This window comes from Amphibalanus amphitrite, unplaced genomic scaffold (genome assembly GCF_019059575.1).
Source record: "Amphibalanus amphitrite isolate SeventyFive unplaced genomic scaffold, NRLGWU_Aamphi_draft 001516F_arrow, whole genome shotgun sequence".
NCBI classification, from domain to species: Eukaryota; Metazoa; Arthropoda; class Thecostraca; order Balanomorpha; family Balanidae; genus Amphibalanus; species Amphibalanus amphitrite.
This window is the reverse complement of record NW_024883009.1, coordinates 54061-75170: the sequence shown is the minus strand read 5'-3', so window position 1 is coordinate 75170 and position 21110 is coordinate 54061. Positions and strand designations below refer to the sequence as shown.

At 48.6% G+C, this 21110-nt stretch overlaps 1 long non-coding RNA gene across 1 annotated transcript in view; it reads right to left on the bottom strand.

The window, feature by feature from the left end:
- LOC122373561 overlaps positions 1-20222 on the bottom strand; it is a 34352-nt gene extending 14130 nt beyond the window's left edge. The window contains exons 1-7 of the long non-coding RNA XR_006255070.1: positions 20001-20222; positions 19677-19770; positions 17383-17484; positions 17087-17178; positions 16774-16837; positions 16418-16491; positions 15951-16022 (exon numbers count right to left, since the gene is read on the bottom strand). This is a non-coding gene — a long non-coding RNA (uncharacterized LOC122373561). The remainder of the gene's footprint in view (positions 1-15950; positions 16023-16417; positions 16492-16773; positions 16838-17086; positions 17179-17382; positions 17485-19676; positions 19771-20000) is intronic.
- Between the last annotated feature and the right edge of the window lie 888 nt (positions 20223-21110).

Below are 21110 nucleotides of genomic sequence, written 5' to 3'. Positions count from 1 at the left end.
CGGGTGGCGTTTTTGCGGCGTTACAGAGGTGCTTACCCGTCACGACCCCTACCGGTTGACCTGAACTGACCTGACTCAAATTTGGCACACCGCTATAGAACGGCGAATAGGGTGCCGTGCACTTCAGTTTGTAGCACACCCACCCCGGTCTGCACGTGCAAGGCTCATCCTCTCGTTTGGCGGCGGGCGTTTTTGCGGCGTTCACAGAGGTGCTTGCTCAAACAACCTGCGGTCCCGCGATGCGGAGCCCAGCATCGCAGATGCTGGTAACCGCAGGTTGTTTGAAAAGACAAACACTATTCGTTAGAATTGTGTTTTTCTATTGAAAAACAACCGGAGCGGTCCTTCTCCGGGCTATGTTTTGCAAGTCTGGCCGCGAATTGGGGCAACTTGGTCGCAGCCTACAGTTTTGCGTCTAGGATCGTAAAAACTTCAGGATATAGACTTTTGCAGGTGATCTACCTGATGGTACCGGTCGCTACTCGCAACAAAAATCATTGCGCGTGCCACGTGCAATTGCATTTTCCCCATGTTAAGTCAATGGGCTTTTGGACATTTTTTGCGCGATCGCCAATAGCGGGAAAACGAGCCAAGAAGGAGGTGGTTTTCTTCCCAGCATTTTATGGCAAACACGTTCTGGTACACGCCAGTGTGCGCCGTATTCCCGTCAGAATTCGTTAACTTGAGTTGCACGAGTTTGAAGTTGAACTTTTTTCGCTCCCCATGTTAAGTCAATGGGCGTTTTTGCAGAGACATTTTGATTCGCTCATTGTACAAAATTATATGATACGATTTTGCTTTAACTTTCAGGACTTGTTGAGAAAAGACCATAGAACATGTTGTTATGCTTCGTTAAGCTGTCAGAATTCGTTTGCTCTTTTGAAGCTTGTTTAAAAATGAAAAATTTTAACATGGAAAGTCAATGGGAGCGTCTTTGCTGCTTAATAACTTTTTACGTTTAAGATATGTTTAAGTCAAAAGTTGATATTTTATACAACTTTTGATGCTCTTTCCAATGATATATACAACGTTATTGCACGTGCTGCCGTTTTTGAGAAATTTCGTAAAAAAGCACGACATTACCGAGATTTGAGCTCAGACCTATATCGTTACGGTGCCAGGCGGACACGAGGACAGGTGGCGCCGCCGCCGCCAGCATAGCGGCGGGAATGTGAACTAACCTGTTTACCATCTATGGTATGGGGGACCATCGGGGGACCGGCCGCCGTCGGCACCATTTCGGGCTTAGTTTTGACTTTGCATCGCAATAAAAGGCTTATTTACAATTGAAAATGGACTAGCGAGAGTCGTTATGGAATCAGAATTTGATGCTCTACAAAACTAGGCTATTTTCATTGTGATGGCATCACAGACTACACCGCTAACCCCAATAAAGCAGATTTATGTCGCGTCATCGATGATTACATGTAATGTTTCTTTGGTATATATGTTTGTAGTCGGGTCTTTCAGCTGCCTCCCTCTCCTCTCTCGCCGCGCCGGCGGGTCGGCCATCCGCGGCTTGCCGCCCGCCGGCTGCTGGCCGGTCAGCTGGCCGGTCAGCTGGTCGCCCGCGGCTGTCGGTGCAGTGCGGGATGCCTACTAGCGGGGGGCCGTCGTGGCGGCGGCCCGGATGGACTGGGCGAGCAGTGAGTTGGGGAGCGCTGCGCTGTCTGGTGCTCTAGTTTGTATTGCGCTCGCATGATACGGCTTGAGCCAATACAGAGTGAACTGATTGAGCTGAACAAGTCTTTATATACATTGAAAAGTAAAGCACTTTTTACTGCATCTACGGTGAGATGCTAGAGAAAATTTATGGCCTACCTAATGGTACCCATTACTTAACAATTAAGTGAATCATTTCGTCGCTAAACTCTCGTAAATTCGTATGTCTGCCTCACTATGGAGTTTGGACCGTAACGTATGGCCTTTGCTCAGACAGTATACGAACAGGTGACGGGGATACCTCCCATAGAAGGATGCGACACGATTTTACTGCTAAATAGCGGCCGGCCGCCGTGGGGAGTCTGGGGACGTTTTTGTACGACTTATATCTCGGCAACCACTGGGCTGATACACTTACGGTTTTTTGTGTGGGGTAGCTTTTTCCCTTCTTTCATATAGTGTGCTACTCTCGATGCATATGGGTGACCCCTAACGCACGTTCCACGTGCAAAGCCAAGAGGTGCCTGTTTTGTAATAAGCGCAATAGCTCGGTAATTACTGGGCCGATTGCGCTAAAACTTGGCATGGAGGTAGACACTTTCCAGGCGATGCATTTCCATGTGTCACGGTTGGGGTGCCGCTGCACGTGCGCACGGGCAGGGTGACGATTCCAGATCTCGAGAACGGCTGGGCCGATTGTGATCAAAGTTGGCACACCGTTAGGGCTCGGCGAGTAGGGTGCCGTGCACAAGTCAGATGGGACCCAGTTTGCACGTGCGCACGTGCAGGCTGACGCTTCCATATCTCAAGAACGGCTGGACCGACTGTGCTCAAATTTGGCATACCACTAGAGACTGGTTAGTAGGGTGCCGTGCACAAGTCAGTAAGTATGTATTTTCATGTGCCGCGGTTGGGGTGCAGCTGCACGTGCGCACCTGTAGGGGTCGCTTCCAGATTTTGGAAACGGCTGGGCCGATTCAGATTAAATTTGGTACATCGCTAGAAACCGGCGAATAGAGTGCCGTGCACAAGTCAATTGGGGCCCAGGCTGCACGTGCGCACGTGCAGGGTGTCGCTTCCAGATCTCGAAAACGGCCGGGTCGATTGCACTCAAATTTGGCACACCGCTATAGATATAGACCGGCGAATAGGGTGCCGTGCACGTCAGTCCGTAGCACACCGACTCCGGTCTGCACGTGCAAGGCTCATCCTCTCGTTTGGCGGCGGGCGTTTTTGCTGCGTTTTCAAAGGTGCTTGCTCAAACAACCTGCGGTCCCGCGATGCGGAGCCCAGCATCGCAGATGCTGGTAACCGCAGGTTGTTTGAAAAGACAAACACTATTCGTTAGAATTGTGTTTTTCTATTGAAAAACAACCGGAGCAGTCGTTCACCGGGCTATGTTTTCCATACTTGGCAGCGAATTGGGGCACATTGATTCCAGCCAAAACTTCTGCAACGATTTTCGTAAAAATCTCAGGGTATAGACTTTCGAAGGCGATCTAGCTGATGGCACCGGTCGCTACTCGCTCAGAATTCTTTTGCGCGTGGCACGTGCGTTTCAATTTTCGCCCATGTTAAGTCAATGGGGGTTTTGGGCACTTTTTGCGCCATCGGGAATGGCGGACAAACGAGCCAAGAAAGGGGTGGTTTTCATCCCAGCATTTTATGGCAAACACGTTCCGGTACACGCCAGTGTGCGCCGTATACCCGTCAGAATCTCGGAACGTTTCTTTGCACGAGGTCAAAGTTGGAATTTTGCTGTGTTCCATGTTAAGTGAATGGACAGTTTTGCAGAGATATTTTCATTCGCGCACTGTACAAAATTATGTGTCACGATTTCGTCTAAACTTTCGAGAGTTGTTGAGAAAGGAGCATAGTATATGCTGTTGTGCTTCGTTAAGCTGTGCAAAATCGTTTTTTCTTTAAAAGCTTGTTTAAAAATTACAATTTTTAACATGGAAGGTCAATGGGAGCGTCTTTGCTGCTTAATAACTTTTTACGTTGCAGATGTATCAAAGTGAAAAGTTAATAAAATATACAACTTTCGATGCTCTTTCCAACAATGTATAGAACGTCACTGCACGATGTGCCGTTTTCAAGAAAAGTTGTAAAAAAGCAGGGCTCGACTGTGACTTGAACCCAACCACATTAGAGTATACGAACAGATGACTGGGATGCCTCCCGTGTGCGGATGCGACACTGATTATTGCTAAATATTAGCAGTCGGCCGTTGCGGGGGCGCCTTTGCAAAGGTTATAGTTCCACAACTGCTTGACCGATTCATTCGCGGTCTTTTGTGTGTGATAGCTTCTTCTTTTCTCACACGTAGTGTGCTACTCTCGATACGTATGGGTGACCCCTTATGCACGTGCCACGTGCAAAACGAAGAGGCATCAGTTTGGTAACAAGTCTAATTACTCTGTAGTTAGTTTGCCGATTGCGCTGATACTTGGCATGGATGTAGACAACCGCCGGGCAATGCATTTCCATGTGTCACGGTTGGGGTGCAGCTGCACGTGCGCACGGGCAGGGTGACGATTCCAGATCTCGAGAACGGCTGGGCCGATTGTGATCAAAGTTGGCACACCTTTAGGGATCGGCGAGTAGGGTGCCGTGCACAACTCAGATGGAACCCATTTGGCACGTGCGCACGTGCAGGCTGACGCTTCCAGATCTCAAGAACGGCTGGGCCGACTCTGCTCAAATTTGGCATACCGCTAGAGACTGGTTAGTAGGGTGCCGTGCACAAGTCAATTAGTATGTATTTTCATGTGCCACGGTTGGGGTGCAGCTGCACGTGCGCACGTGTAGGGGTCGCTTCCATGGATCTTGGAAACGGCTGGGCCGATTCAGATTAAATTCGGTACACCGCTAGAGACCGGCGAATAGAGTGCCGTGCACAAGTTAATTGTGGCCCAGGATGCACGTGCGCACGTGCAGGGTGTCGCTTCCAGATCTCGAAAACGGCCGGGTCGATTGCACTCAAATTTGGCATACCGCTAGAGACCGGTTAGTAGAGTGCAGTGCACGTCAGTTCGTAGCACACCCACTCCGGTCTGCACGTGCAAGGCTCATCCTCTCGTTTGACGGCGGTCGTTTTTGCGGCGTTACAGAGGTGCTTGCTCAAACAACCTGCGGTCCCGCGATGCGGAGCCCAGCATCGCAGATGCTGGTAACCGCAGGTTGTTTGAAAAGACAAACACTATTCGTTAGAATTGTGTTTTTCTATTGAAAAACAACCGGAGCGGTCGTTCTCCGGGCTATGTTTGCAAAGTTGGCCTGAGATTGGGGCAACTTGGTAGGGGCCTAAACTTATGGATCAATTTTCGTAAAAATTTCAGGGTATGGGCTCCCGAAGGCGATCTACCTGATGGCACCGGTCGCTACTCGCTTAAAACCTCGTGGCACGTGGCACGTGCGATTCCATTTTCCCCATGTTAAGTCAACGGGGTTTTGGACACTTTTTGCGCGATCGCGAATAGCGGGAAAAATCGCAGGTCAAGGTATGGTTTGCTGCACACCATTTTATGGCCGACACATTCAGGTACACGCCCCTGTGTACTGTATACCCGTAAGAAGTCGATATTTTTTGTAGTACGTCTTTGAAGTTGAACTTTTTTCGCTCCCTATGTTAAGTCAATGGGCGTTTTTGCAGAGACATTTTCATTCGTTCATTGCACAAAATTATATGATACGATTTTGTTTAAACTTTCAGGACCTGTTGAGAAACGACCGTAGAACATGTTGTTATGCTTCGTTAAGATGTCAGAATTCGTTTGTTCTTTTTAAGCTCGTTTAAAATTGAAAATTTTTAACATGGAAAGTCAATGGGAGCGTCTTTGGTGCTTAATAACTTTATACGTTGAAGATATATTTAAGTGAAAAGTTGATAGGATATACAACTTTTGATGCTCTTTCCAATGATATATAGAGCGTTATTGCACGTTGTGCCGTTTTTGAGAAATTTAGTAAAAAAGCACGACATTACCGAGATTTGAGCTCACACCTATATATGGTCTTGGCTCAGACAGTATACGAACAGGTGACGGGGATACCTCCCATTGAAGGATGCGATTTAATGCTAAATATTAGCGGCCGGCCTCAGTGGGGATGTTTTTGCACGACTTATATCTCCGCAAGCAGGGGACCGATACACTTGCGGTTTTTTGTGTGGGGTAGCGTATACCCTTCTTAGAAGTATTTACTATGGTTGATGCATGCCGGTGACCCCTACTGCACGTGACACGTGTAAAACGGAGAGGTGTCACTTTTGTTGTAATGACAATAACACGGTAATTACTTGGCTGATTGCACTGAAACTACACAAGGATGTAGGCACCCGCCGGACCATGCCTTTCCATGTGCTGCGGCTGGGGTGCAACTGCACGTGCGCACGTGCAGGGTGACGCTTCCAGATCTCGAGAACGGCCGGGCCGATTGTGCTGAGATTTGGCACGCCGCTAGAGACCGCTTAGTAGGGTGCCTTGCACAGGTCAGCTGGGCCCCAAGTTGCACGTGCGCACGTGCAGGGTGACGCTTCCAGATCTCAAGAATGGCCGGGCCGATTGCATTCAGATTCGGCACACCTTTAGAGACCGATCAGTAGGGTGCCGTGCACAAGTCAGTTAGTTTGTATTTCCGTGTGACCCGGTTGGTGTACATCTCATGCACGTGCGCACGTGTAGGGGTCGCTTCCGGATCTTGAAAACGGCTGGGCCGATTGAGCTTAAATTCGGTACACCGCTAGAGACCGGCAACTTGGGTGCCGTGCACAAGTCAGTTGGGACCCAGCTTGCACGTGCGCACGTGAAGGGTGCCGCTTCAAGATCTCGAAAACGACCGGGCCGATTGCACTCAAAATTTACACACCGCTAGAGTGGTTAGTAGAGTGTCCTGTTCGTCAGTTTGTAGCACACCCACTCCGGTCTGCACGTGCCAGGCTCATCCTCTCGTTTGGCGGCGGGTAACCGCAGGTTGTTTCTTCATTAGACAAACACTATTCGTTAGAATTGTGTTTTTCTATTGAAAAACAACGGGAGCAGTCCTTCACCGGGCTATGTCTTGCATGGTTGGCCGCGAATCGAAATGTGTTTGTGATTGCTGTAGAAGACTAGACCAGGAAACACTCGGTGAGTTTGCTACCAAAACACTTTAACCTCCGCCTGAGTGGGGTGGGGGCGTTTTTAGCCACACCTATCAGTTTTCTTGCGTTTGTTAAGAAAATTACTACGCGCATTGTTATAAAGCTTTGTATGATAGATCAATTTCAGCGGCATGGTTGGACCTCTATGTAGGCACACACCGGCGAGAACGGCTGCGCCAATTGCGCTTAAATCTTCATCCATGCGGCTACATACGGAAGAGGTGGCACTGCGGCGCAACATGCTTTCAGGCGTTTGACACTTCTGCGTCATCTAGCGAGTAAAACGGAATGTTTGGCTAAAATGCCAAACGCATTTACCACACTCGGTAATCGTCCTCAAAAGCTTCAGTTTCGTGCGAGTCATCAGTTTTAAAGAGATAGTGGTTTTCCCGGATCCCTCATTACTCCGCCATTCATTTAGGCGGTTATACAATAGAGCCGGCATTGCGGCACAGCATACATTCAGGCGTTTGTCGCTTCTGCCATCTAGCGAGTAAAAAGGAATGTAAGGTGTTTTCGGCTGATATACATATCCGTTGAAGCATCAATATTAAACTTGATATTCGGCACAAGTCAATGACTCTGATTCGAATGGTGACGTCGACGGCGACCGTGACGTCACCATTGCGTCAATATTGATTAACCCTCGTCGGCAGAGGGGCAGCACCCGCCTCTTCCCATAGGGTTTTTCGTGATAGTTCGGGACACGCCTGCGACAAAGTGCTGAAACTTCGGATACCTGACCTATGATTCAAGCCGGATCTTATGACACCGACCACATTTTCTGGTTAGGTAAGGTCACTGACCTATGACGTCATAAGTGAACCTCTGCACTGTCCTCAGAGGTCGCAACTTCGCACCGCCCTCAGTACCAGAGGAACTTTCACAGAAAGATGAAACTTACAGGACGTAGTAGCCTGAGCCTCCCAGGATGTCCAACTTGTATAACTCGTATTTTTTAAAAGTCACATGAGGTCAGGTCGGTCATGTGACCTCACTATTATAAGTTAATGGGGAAATATGGAAAATGGTATTTTGGCGCTGGAAATGATCTAAAAATATCTCAAGCGCATGAAATCATGATTTCATGCATTCCTTGCAAGGTCCAATGTTCTATTTTTTAATTGTTGACATTGCGTAACGTCATTTATCACGTCACTATAGTCATATGAGTTTTCTGTCAATAACTCCTGCTAAAATTGAGCTAGAGAGTCGAAAAAGCTACAAATGGACTCTGAAAGACCTGCCGAATCAAATGATATGCGATATGACCTCCTTCGACCAACCTCATGACCTGAGGGGCTCTGACCTGCCCTTGACCCGAGGTCAATACCTTAGGTTGACCTAACCCAAACAAAAAGTATATCATTCGACGCGCCTTAGCAAGGTAAGCACGATGATAGCGGTTAGTAGAGTGTCGTGCACGTCGGTTCGTGGCACACCCACTCCGGTCTGCACGTGCAAGGCTCGTCCTCTCGTTTGGCGGCGGGCGTTTTTGCTGCGTTCACGGGTGAGTGGGTTACAGAGGTTAGAGTGCAGTGCACGTCAGTTCGTAGCACACCCACTCCGGTCTGCACGTGCAAGGCTCATCCTCTCGTTTGGCGGCGGGCGTTTTTGCTGCGTTCACAGAGGTGCTTGCTCAAACAACCTGCGGTCCCGCGATGCGGAGCCCAGCATCGCAGATGCTGGTAACCGCAGGTTGTTTGAAAAGACAAACACTATTCGTTAGAATTGTGTTTTTCTATTGAAAAACAACCGGAGCGGTCGTTGTCCGGGGTATGTTTTGCAAGTCTGGCAGCGAATTGGGGCAACTTGGTCGCAGCCTAGACGAATCGCTCAATCTTCGTAAAAATTTCAGGGTATGGGCTCCCGCAGGCGATCTACCTGATGGCACCGGTCGCTACTCGCTTAAAACCTCGTGGCACGTGGCACGTGCGATTTCATTTTCCCCATGTTAAGTCAACGGGGTTTTGGACACTTTTTGCGCGATCGGGAATAGCGGAAAAAATCGCGGAACAAGGTATGGTTTGCTGCACAGCATTTTATGACCGACACGTTCAGGTACACGCCCGTGTGCGCCGTATACCCGTCAGAATTCGTTAACGTGAGTTGCACGAGTTTGAAGTTGAACTTTTTTCGCTCCCCATGTTAAGTCAATGGGCGTTTTTGCAGAGACATTTTCATTCGCTCATTGTACAAAATTATATGATACGATTTTGTTTAAACTTTCAGGAATTGTTGAGAAAAGACCATAAAACATGTTGTTATGCGTCGTTAAGCTGTCAGAATTCGTTTGGTCTTTTTAACCTCGTTTAAAAATGAAAAATTTTAACATGGAAAGTCAATGGGAGCGTCTTTGCTGCCTAATAACTTTTTACGTTAAAGATATATTTAAGTGCAAAGTTTATAGGTTATACAACTTTTGATGCTCTTTCCAATGTTATATAGAACGTTATTGCACGTTGTGCCGTTTTTGAGAAATTTAGTAAAAAAGCACGACATTACCGAGATTTGAGCTCAGACCTATATATGGCCTTGGCTCAGAGAGTATACGAACAGGTGACGGGGATACCTCCCATTGAAGGATGCGGTTTAATGCTGAATATTAGCGGCCGGCCTCGGTGGGGACGTTTTTGTACGACTTATATCTCCGCAAGCAGGGGACCGATACACTTGCGGTTTTTTGTGTGGGGTAGCGTATACCCTTCTTAGAAGTATTTACTATGGATGATGCATGCCGGTGACCCCTAATGCACGTGACACGTGTAAAACGGAGAGGTGTCAGTTTTGTAATAAGTGCAATAACTCGGTAATTACTGGGCCGATTGCGCTGAAACTTGGCATGGAGGTAGTCACCTACCAGGCGATCCATTTTCATGTGCCACGGTAGGGGTGCCGCTGCACGTGCGCACGTGCAGGGTGACGCTTCCAGATCTCGTGACCGGCCGGGCCGATTGAGTTCAAATTTGGCACACCGCCAGAGACCGCGTAGTAGGGTGCCTTGCACAGATCAGTTGGGTCCCAGGTTGCACGTGCGCACGTGCAGGGTGACGCTTCCAGATCTCAGGAACGACTGGACCGATTGCACTCAAATTTGGCATACCGCTAGAGACTGGTTAGTAGGGTGCCGTGCACAAGTCAGTTAGTATGTATTTTCCTGTGCCACGGTTGGGGTGCAGCTGCACGTGCGCACTTGTGGGGGTCGCTTCAAGATCTTGGAAACGGCTGGGCCGATTCAGATTAAATTCGGTACACCGCTAGAGACCGGCGAATAGAGTGCCGTGCATCAGTCAATTGGGACCTAGGTAGCACGTGCGCACGTGCAGGAAGTCGATTCGAGATCTCGAAAACGGCTGGGCCGATTGCACTCAAATTTGGCACACCGCTATAGACCGGCGAATAGGGTGCCGTGCACGTCAGTCCGTAGCACACCGACTCCGATCTGCACGTGCAAGGCTCATCCTCTCGTTTGGCGGCGGGCGTTTTTGCTGCGTTTCCAAAGGTGCTTGCTCAAACAACCTGCGGTCCCGCGATGCGGAGCCCAGCATCGCAGATGCTGGTAACCGCAGGTTGTTTGAAAAGACAAACACTATTCGTTAGAATTGTGTTTTTCTATTGAAAAACAACCGGAGCGGTCGTTGTCCGGGGTATGTTTTGCAAAGTTGGCCGCGAATCAGTACAACTTGGTCGCAGCCTAGACGAATCGCTCAATTTCCGTAAAAAGTTCAGGGTATGGGCTCCCGCAGGCGATCTACCTGATGGCACCGGTCGCTACTCGCTTAAAACCTCGTGGCACGTGGCACGTGCGATTCCATTTTCCCCATGTTAAGTCAACGGGGTTTTGGACACTTTTTGCGCGATCGCGAATAGCGGAAAAAATCGCGGAACAAGGTATGGTTTGCTGCACACCATTTTATGACCGACACGTTCAGGTACACGCCCGTGTGCGCCGTATACCCGTCAGAATTCGTTAACTTGAGATGCACGAGTTTGAAGTTGAACTTTTTTCGCTCCCCATGTTAAGTCAATGGGCGTTTTTGCAGAGACATTTTCATTCGCTCATTGTACAAAATTATATGATACGATTTTGTTTAAACTGTCAGGACCTGTTGAGAAACGACCATAGAACATGTTGTTATGCTTCGTTAAGCTGTCAGAATTCGTTTGCTCTTTTTATGCTCGTTTAAAATTGAAAAATTTTAACCTCGAAAGTCAATGGGAGCGTCTTTGGTGCTTAATAACTTTGTACGTTGAAGATATATTTAAGTGAAAAGTTGATAGGATATGCAACTTTTGATGCTCTTTCCAATGATATATAGAGCGTTATTGCACGTTGTGCCGTTTTCGAGGAATTTAGTAAAAAAACACGACATTACCGAGATTTGAGCTCACACCCATATGGCCTTTGCTCAGACAGTATACGAACAGGTGACGGGGATACCTCCCATAAAAGGATGCGACACGATTTTTCTGCTAAATAGCGGCCGGCCGCCGTGGGAACGTTTTTGTACGACTTATGTCTCGGCAACCACTGGGCTGATTCACTTGCGGTTTTTTGTGTGGGGTAGCTTTTTCCCTTCTTTCACATAGTGTGCTACTCTCGATGCATATGGGTGACCCCTAACGCACGTTCCACGTGCAAAGCCAAGAGGTGCCTGTTTTGTAATAAGCGCAATAGCCCGGTAATTACTGGGCCGATTGCGCTAAACCTTGGCATGGAGGTAGACACTTTTCACGCGATGCATTTCCATGTGTCTTGGTAGGGGTGCAAATGCACGTGCGCACGTGCAAGGTGACGATTCCAGATCTCGAGAACGGCTGGACCGATTGTAGTCAAACTTGGCACACCATTAGAGGTTGGTTAGTAGGGTGCCGTGCACAAGTCAGATGGGATCCGTTACGCACGTGCGCACGTGCAGACTGACGGTTCCAGATGTCACGAACGGCTGGACCGATTGTGTTCAAATTTGGCATAACGCTTGATACCGATCAGTAGGTTACAATCATTTAGTACGTATTTCCATGTGCTACGATTCGGGTGCAACTGCACGTGCGCACGTGCAGGGTGACGCTTCCAGATCTCGAGAACGGCCGGGCCGATTGTGCTCAGATTTGGCACACCGCTAGAGATCGCGTAGTAGGGTGCCTTGCACACTGCACAGGTCAGCTGGGCCCCAGGTTGCACGTGCACACGTGCAGGGTGACGCTTCCAGATCTCAAAAACGGCCGGGCCGATTGAGTTCAAATTTAGTACACCGCTAGAGACCGGTTAGTAGGGTGCCGTGCGCAAGTCAGTTACGACCCATCCTGCACGTGCGCACGTGCAGGGTGACGCTTCCAGATCTCAAGAACGGCTGGACCGATTGGACTCAAATTCGGCACACATCTAGAGACCGATCAGTAGGGTGCCGTGCACAAGTCAGTTAGTAGGTATGTGTTTCCATGTGTCACGGTTGAGATGCAACTGCACGTGCGCACGTGTAGGGGTCGTTTCAAGATCTTGAAAACAGCGGGGCCGATTGAGCTCAAATTTGGTACACCGCTAGAGACCGGCGAATAGGGTCCCATGCACAAGTCAATTGGACACAGCTTGCACGTGCGCACGTGCAGGGTGACGCTTCCAGATCTCAAAATGGCCGGGCTGATTGCACTCAAATTTGGCACACCGCTATAGAACGGCGAATAGGGTGCCGTGCACGTCAGTTTGTAGCACCCACACTCCGGTCTGCACTTGCAATGCTCGTTCTCTCGTTTGGTGGCGGGCGTTTTTGCTGCGTTCACAGAGGTGCTTGCTCAAACAACCTGCGGTCCCGCGATGCGGAGCCCAGCATCGCAGATGCTGGTAACCGCAGGTTGTTTGAAAAGACAAACACTATTCGTTAGAATTGTGTTTTTCTATTGAAAAACAACCGGATAACCGCAGGTTGTTTGAAAAGACAAACACTATTCGATAGAATTGTGTTTTTCTATTGAAAAACAACCGGAGCGGTCCTTCTCCGGGCTATGTTTTGCAAGTCTGGCCGCGAATTGGGGCAACTTGACGGGGGCCTAGACGAATCGCTCGATTTCCGTAAAAATTTCAGGGTATGGGCTCCCGCAGGCGATCTATCTGATGGCACCGGTCGCTACTCGCTTAAAACCTCGTGGCACGTGGCACGTGCGATTCCATTTTCCCCATGTTAAGTCAACGGGGTTTCGGACACTTTTTGCGCGATCGCCAATAGCGGGAAAACGAGCCAAGGAAGAGGTGATTTTCTTCCACGCATTTTATGGCAAACACGTTCTGGTACACGCCAGTGTGCGCCGTATACCCGTCAGAATTCGTTAACTTGAGTTGCACGAGTTTGAAGTTGAACTTTTTTCGCTCCCCTTGTTAAGTCAATGGGCGTTTTTGCAGAGACATTTTCATTCGCTCATTGTACAAAATTATATGATACGATTTTGCTTTAACTTTCAGGACTTGTTGAGAAAAGACCATAGAACATGTTGTTATGCTTCGTTAAGCTGTCAGAATTCGTTTGCTCTTTTGAAGCTCGTTTAAAAATGGAAAATTTTAACATGGAAAGTCAATGGGAGCGTCTTTGCTGCTTAATAACTTTTTACGTTTAAGATATGTTTAAGTCAAAAGTTGATATTTTATACAACTTTTGATGCTCTTTCCAATGATATATACAACGTTATTGCACGTGCTGCCGTTTTTGAGAAATATAGTAAAAAAGCACGACATTACCGAGATTTGAGCTCAGACCTATATCGTTACGGTGTCAGGCGGACACGAGGACAGGTGGCGCCGCCGCCGCCCGCATAGCGGCGGGAATGTGAACTAACCTGTTTACCTGTTAACACAAAATACCCACGACGCTAGACGCTGGTTAGCAGAGAACGATGCTCAAAATAGGTCTTAATTACAATGAAATAATAAAACCTACCATTCTAGGTCCTCTGCAACCCGTGCAGGGTTATTTTGAAACTCATTTATTCACCTACCAGCCCCTGCACTGTCAGAATTCAAATTTCCTAACTCACAACTCGCCTCACGAGTTTGCCGCACATCACCATCATTGTCACATAAACGCGTTTACGCGCCATGTTGATGCTCTGAGGCATCAACCGCATAAACGGTTTACGGCGGAGGTCTGACGTCATTGACGAGATGTGACGTCAGGATCAGGTCGACGCTGATTGGTCCTTCAAAAAATAAACATGTTTACGGCTTATTAAACGGGATAAACCGACGTCGTGAACAGCCCTCATCTATGGTATGGTACCATCGGGGGACCGGCCGCCGTCGGCACCATTTCGGGACTTTGCATCGCAATAAAAGGCTTATTTACAATTGAAAATGGACTAGCGAGAGTCGTTATGGAATCAGAATTTGATGCTCCACAAAACTAGGCTATTTTCATTGTGATGGCATCACAGACTACACCGCTAACCCCAATAAAGCAGATTTATGTCGCGTCATCGATGATTACATATAATGTTTCTTTGATATATATGTAGTCGGGTCTTTCAGCTGCGTCCCTCCCTTCCCTCGCCGCGCTGGCGGGTCGGCCATCCGCGGCTTGCCGCCCGCCGGCTGCTGGCCGGTCAGCTGGCCGGTCAGCTGGTCGCCCGCGGCTGTCGGTGCAGTGCGGGATGCCTACTTGCGGGGGGCCGTCGTGGTGGCGGCCCGGGTGGACTGGGCGAGCAGTGAGTTGGGGAGCGCTGCGCTGTCTGGTGCTCTAGTTTGTATTGCGCTCGCATGATACGGCTTGAGCCAATACAGAGTGAACTGATTGAGCTGAGCAAGTCTTTATATACATTGAAAAGTAAAGCACTTTTTACTGCATCTACGGTGAGATGCTAGAGAAAATTTATGGCCTACCTAATGGTACCCATTACTTAACAATCAAGTGAATCATTTCGTCGCTAAACTCTCGTAAATTCGTATGTCCGCCTCACTATGGAGTTTGGACCGTAACGTATGGCCTTTGCTCAGACAGTATACGAACAGGTGACGGGGATACCTCCCATAGAAGGATGCGACACGATTTTACTGCTAAATAGCGGCCGGCCGCCGTGGGGAGTCTGGGGACGTTTTTGTACCTTATATCTCGGCAACCACTGGGCTGATACACTTACGGTTTTTTTGTGTGGGGTAGCTTTTTCCCTTCTTTCATATAGTGTGCTACTCTCGATGCATATGGGTGACCCCTAACGCACGTTCCACGTGCAAAGCCAAGAGGTGCCTGTTTTGTAATAAGCGCAATAGCTCGGTAATTACTGGGCCGATTGCGCTAAAACTTGGCATGGAGGTAGACACTTTCCAGGCGATGCATTTCCATGTGTCACGGTTGGGGTGCCGCTGCACGTGCGCACGGGCAGGGTCAGGGGTGTCGATTTTTCAAAATGGTTGGGGGTGCTCAACCCCTGCACCGGGTGAAAGATTGCAGGCCAGGGTGACGATTCCAGATCTCGAGAACGGCTGGGCCGACTGTGATCAAAGTTGGCACACCGTTAGGGCTCGGCGAGTAGGGTGCCGTGCACAAGTCAGATGGGACCCAGTTTGCACGTGCGCACGTGCAGGCTGACGCTTCCATATCTCAAGAACGGCTGGACCGACTGTGCTCAAATTTGGCATACCACTAGAGACTGGTTAGTAGGGTGCCGTGCACAAGTCAGTAAGTATGTATTTTCATGTGCCGCGGTTGGGGTGCAGCTGCACGTGCGCACCTGTAGGGGTCGCTTCCAGATCTTGGAAACGGCTGGGCCGATTCAGATTAAATTTGGTACATCGCTAGAAACCGGCGAATAGAGTGCCGTGCACAAGTCAATTGGGGCTTAGGCTGCACGTGCGCACGTGCAGGGTGTCGCTTCCAGATCTCGAAAACGGCCGGGTCGATTGCACTCAAATTTGGCACACCGCTATAGACCGGCGAATAGGGTGCCGTGCACGTCAGTCCGTAGCACACCGACTCCGGTCTGCACGTGCAAGGCTCATCCTCTCGTTTGGCGGCGGGCGTTTTTGCTGCGTTTACAAAGGTGCTTGCTCAAACAACCTGCGGTCCCGCGATGCGGAGCCCAGCATCGCAGATGCTGGTATTAGCCGTAGTTCCGCAGTCCCCTCGGTCACATGGACCTTGCACAGCTGCGTATAACTTACTAGTATTTTTCAGCCGACAGACGATCACCACGATGCTGAGAACCACCACTGATTCAGAATACATGTCGAGAGCTGAAACAGACCACCCAACGTTTGTCAATAGATTAGCACCTAAACACACCGGTGAACCAGACGTTACATTGTTCAGAGCTTGTTGTTCTTATCAGGGTACTCTCATTGGCCCGGACACAAGCAGTGATCATCATTTGACGGTAAAACAGGTCATCGTGATGTTCATACATCGCTTCCCAAGCGGAGCATCAAACTAGCGTTCCAGTTAAACAACTTTGAAATAAAAACGGATTGGGCAGATTCATCGCTTTCCGTAAATGACTTGCAGCTTCAATTAAAAAAGTTAAATTGGATATTGTAAAATATGATATACTTTTATCCCCAATAGTTACGCTGGGTCGGTAAATTAGACTGTTGTGTTATGACCTGCATCAATAACGGTCCTTACTCCTTACCTTTTATGCAGCCACGTAACGGCCTGCAGAAATCCTCAGGTATAAGTGGTCTTGAATATCACGTGTACCCATCACTGGATGCATGGGAGAAAGAGACAAACAAAATGTCAGCGACCTCTTCCGTCCGAATTAATTTCACTTAAACTGAAAGCCACTTCAGAGAGGGCAAGTTTAGCTCATCAAACATAAATGTCTGCAAACTTAATCATCATATTAGCAAGAAAGTCGTAAGAGCATGTTGAATCAGAACTTTGATTCAATTTGGCTTAGACACGAATAAGATGCCGACTGCCAATGCATTTAAAATAAAAATGTGTGTCCTTGACTCGACAGTCGACCTTCAGCATTCAACATACCATAAACGACAGATCCTCTTCTGACGAGCAGAATCCACCGTGCAAGATAAGCCATCGTCGTGCTCTGAAACCAGAAAATGCTCATCAAAACACTGCGCAGGGCACCATGAGTGCATTCAGACAGCGTTTATATTCATCAGAGCTTGTTGTTCTAATCAGGGTACTCTCATTGGCCCGGACACAAGCGGGGATCATCACACGAATTTCTCTCCTGTTGCCCTCGTCCCAGGTAGCCCCCCAAATACATCACCGGTTAAAACAGAAACGGCTGTCAATATACCACCAATTCGCACCACATCCACACAATACACACCTGGCTGTGTGGAAGTCTGGTTCACGTCAGCCTCGGTACCGGCCAGGGGCGGACCGGACGACGGCCGCAGTCTCCGCCGCTACTCCCGGCACCTGCGGTGATGTGAACAGACCGTCAGCTGGCGGACAGGTGACATCCGAGGCAGCAGGGCACCAGAGGAGCGTTCTCAGAGAGGGCAAGTAGAACTCGTCACTCGCAGCGCGTCAGTTAACTTAATCATCATTTCAGCAGTTTTGGCCATTACGGGTGGTCAGTACCGATACAAGGTCAGTATGAAAAATCTGAACGGGACGCACCTGTGACGTCGCCGCATCAAGAACATTTGGCCCATCACCCAGGAGAACATTTCATGATGTCCGTGTACAGATCATGAGCTGATGTGTGTTCCGGAAAGTGATCTGGAAGACAGGAAACATAACGTCAGTGACGTCAGACAGGGACACATTTCACAAAGGTGGATTAGTGGTATATCAGAGCTTGTTGTTCTAATCAGGGTACTCTCATTGGCCCGGACACAAGCAGAGATCATCATTTGACGGTAAAACAGGTTATCATGATATTCTTCAGGCTGAAACGTGAGTCTATTCAAATACACTATAATTCTGCCCGCATCAATCGCATGCGGGAGTTTCGTGCGATTGATGCGAGCGTGCTTCCATGCCCGGCTCATTAAACCGTATAAGCCGCTGGCGCGGCTAGCGGGCCACACCGAGCCCGGCAGGACCCGCGGGGCCCGCCGACGAGGCGGTGCGCGCCAAGACCCGCACGATTTTGTACCGTGACCCGCACAATTCTGCATGTAAAAACTCGCGGGTGTTGTTTCTATACATAAAGCTTATGAACGAGATGCCTACAATCTACATGCCAAATATTGGTTTCGCTGCGTGTTGATTCGCCGTGATATCAATTTCTGACATCTTCTGAACCTGCATAAAAGCGTAAAAACTTCCAATATTCTGTCTAAAATAAGATAACCAGTATTTTACCAGTTTTGTTTCGCCGGGCCGAAACGGCACCGATTATAGGCTGGCGGGCCCCCAAACACTTAAATGAGCCGGGCTTTCATGCATTTGAATGGGCTCTCGCATGCGATTCCCTGACTGCGGCAAGTCTGTTTCATGCTTTACGTCGCTTCCCAAGCGAAGCATGAAACTATAGGGGAGACCCGGGAGGTATGGGCCCCCTGGAGGTATGGGCCATCGCAGTTTTGAAGTGTTGTGTATCTATACACATTTGAACGCGTAAACTGGTAGCAGCCATTCCGTTATACAGCCCACGTGATTTTCAAAATCTTCCTCAGTCTTCTTTGGCAATGTGCGGTGATAAAGCGTTTTTGCCCCCTTTCGAGTAAAATACTGTACAAAGTGTACATACAGAAAATTCGTGATAAATTTGAACCAGGCTCGTTTTATGATGTCAGACCAATCATGCTAACATAAAGTTAAAAGCATGCAAATTAAGAATGGAAAGACAATTTGAAGCTTTCTTGCGAGATGCTACGCAAATTCTGGCGTCCTAACCGGCAGGGCTGCGGAGTCGGAGTCGGAGTCGGAGTCGGTCGGAGTCGACAGTTGTGACCGGAGTCGGAGTCGGAGTCGATTTTAGAAACCCGAGCCGGAGTCGGAGTCACCGAAAATCTGTCGACTCCGCAGCCCTGCTAGGTCTGCGGAGTCGGAGTCGGGAGTTGGAGTCGGTCGGAGTCGACAATTCTGCCCGGAGTCGGAGTCGGAGTCGGAGCTGGTCTTTGGAAGCCGGGGTCGGAGTCGGAGTCAGAGTCGCCGAAAATCCATCGACTCCGCAGCCCTGCTAACCGGGAGGTTCGGGCCACCCACCCCCATTCATCCTAAATCAATAAAAAGATGCTTTCATTGAGTGTCATCTTCAATACGTTTTATTTTTGTCGCGCAAGGACTGAAAATTCAACTTCAAATTTCATTCGAAGAGAAAAACATTGTTTATTTTATTTCATGGTGCATGATTGAGTTTAACCAAAATACATATGTGCCCAAGTGACCTCCATGAAGTAAGCTGTTGGCCGCTTATGCGGTTCTTGGGCTCTAAGAGAGATCAAGGTATAAATATACCAGCTTCGAGTATTGTTCTCATTGTCGAGAAAAGAATATGAAACATGGCACCGGCCCATACCTCCGGGCCATGGCCCATACCTCCCGGTGTATTTTGATGGATCGAAAAAGCACATTTATTGAAAGTTATCTCGAGACAAAATAGTTGATCCCAGATGCCTAATATCAGGCACACTTTGCAGGCGAAAGGCAATTTCACGTGCACAGAGTGAAAAACCGGGTCTAGCCACTGCCCAGTGGAAGAAAATTGCCTTTTCACAAAACCGGCCCATACCTCCCGGGTTTCCCCTACTTATAGTTAGTTTAACTTATAGCATTTCACTTAAACGTTGAAATACAACCAGATTGTGCAGAGATGCATCGCTTTCAAAATGGCTTATTTTGCAGCTTTACTGGACAAAAGTTTAAAAATGACTATTACAAAATACCATATACTTTCATTCCTCAATAGTTATGCTGGAATGGTAGATTGCTGCGTTATGCCCTGCATTAATAACGGTCCTTACCTTAATTTAGGCAGTAGTCACCTAACGGAGGCCTGCAGTAATCCGCCCGCATAAGACGTGGTCTTGAATATTACGTGTACCCATTACCGGGAGCCTGGAGAAAAGATAAAGAAAATGTCAACGACCTACTCCGTCACACTTGATTGAACTTAGACTGAAGTCACTTCAGAGAGGGCAAATTAGCTCGTAAGGCAAGAAAGTCGTAAGAGCATGTTGAATCAGAAATTTGATTCCATTTGGCTTTGACAGGATGCCGACTACCAATGCATTCAAAATAAAAATGTGTGTCTTGACTTGACAGTCGACCTTCAGCATTCAACATACCATAAACGACAGATCCTCTTCTGACCAGTAGAATCCCACCGTGCAGGATAAGCCATCGTCGTGCTCCGAAACCAGAAAACGCTCATCAAAACGCTGCACAGTGCACAGGGCACGTCCATGAGTGCATCCAGATGGCGTTACATTCATCAGAGCTTGTTGTTCTAATCAGGGTACTCTCATTGGCCCGGACACAAGCAGGGATCATCACACGAGTTTCTCTCCCGTTGCCCTCGTCCCAGGTAGCCCCCCAAATACATCACCGGTTAAAACAGAAACGGCTGTTAATATACCACCACACACAGTACACACAATACACACCTGGCTGTGTGGAAGTCTGGTTCACGTCAGCCTCGGTACCGGCCAGGGGCGGACCGGACGACGGCCGCAGTCTCCGCCGCTACTCCCGGCACCTGCGGTGATGTGAACAGACCGTCAGCTGGCGGACAGGTGACATCCGAGGCAGCAGGGCACCAGAGGAGCGTTCTCAGAGAGGGCAAGTAGAACTCGTCACTCGCAGCGCGTCAGTTAACTTAATCATCATTTCAGCAGTTTTGGCCATTACGGGTGGTCAGTACCGATACAAGTTCAGTACGAAAAATTGGAACGAGACTCACCTGTGACGAATTTGCACCGTATCAGGAACATTTCGCCTATCACCCAGACCATATTTACACGATGTCCGTGTAGAAATCATACGTGTCTTCCGGAAAGCGACCTGGAACACAGAGAGCATAACGTCAGATAATCCAGACAGGGATAATTTGAGCAATGGCGGATATTTAGTGGTTTATCAGAGCTTGTTGTTCTAATCAGGGTACTCTCATTGGCCCGGACACAAGCAGGGATCATCATTATCAAGTCGCATAATTCAAAAAGTAAAAAAGCTGATGAGATACACGCAGATGTGACCCCCGGTACCATTTGCTCCCAATACATACCTCTACGGCCATGATCCAATCGCCACTGAGCATATTTTCTTGCACTGAGTGCTTCGAAATCGATATTTTTCTGGAAAGGAGAACTGCACAGCATTACTGTATGAACAACCAGAATCCATTACAAAAAAGGTAGGTAATCACTTCAGAGAGGGCAAGTTCGACTCATCATACT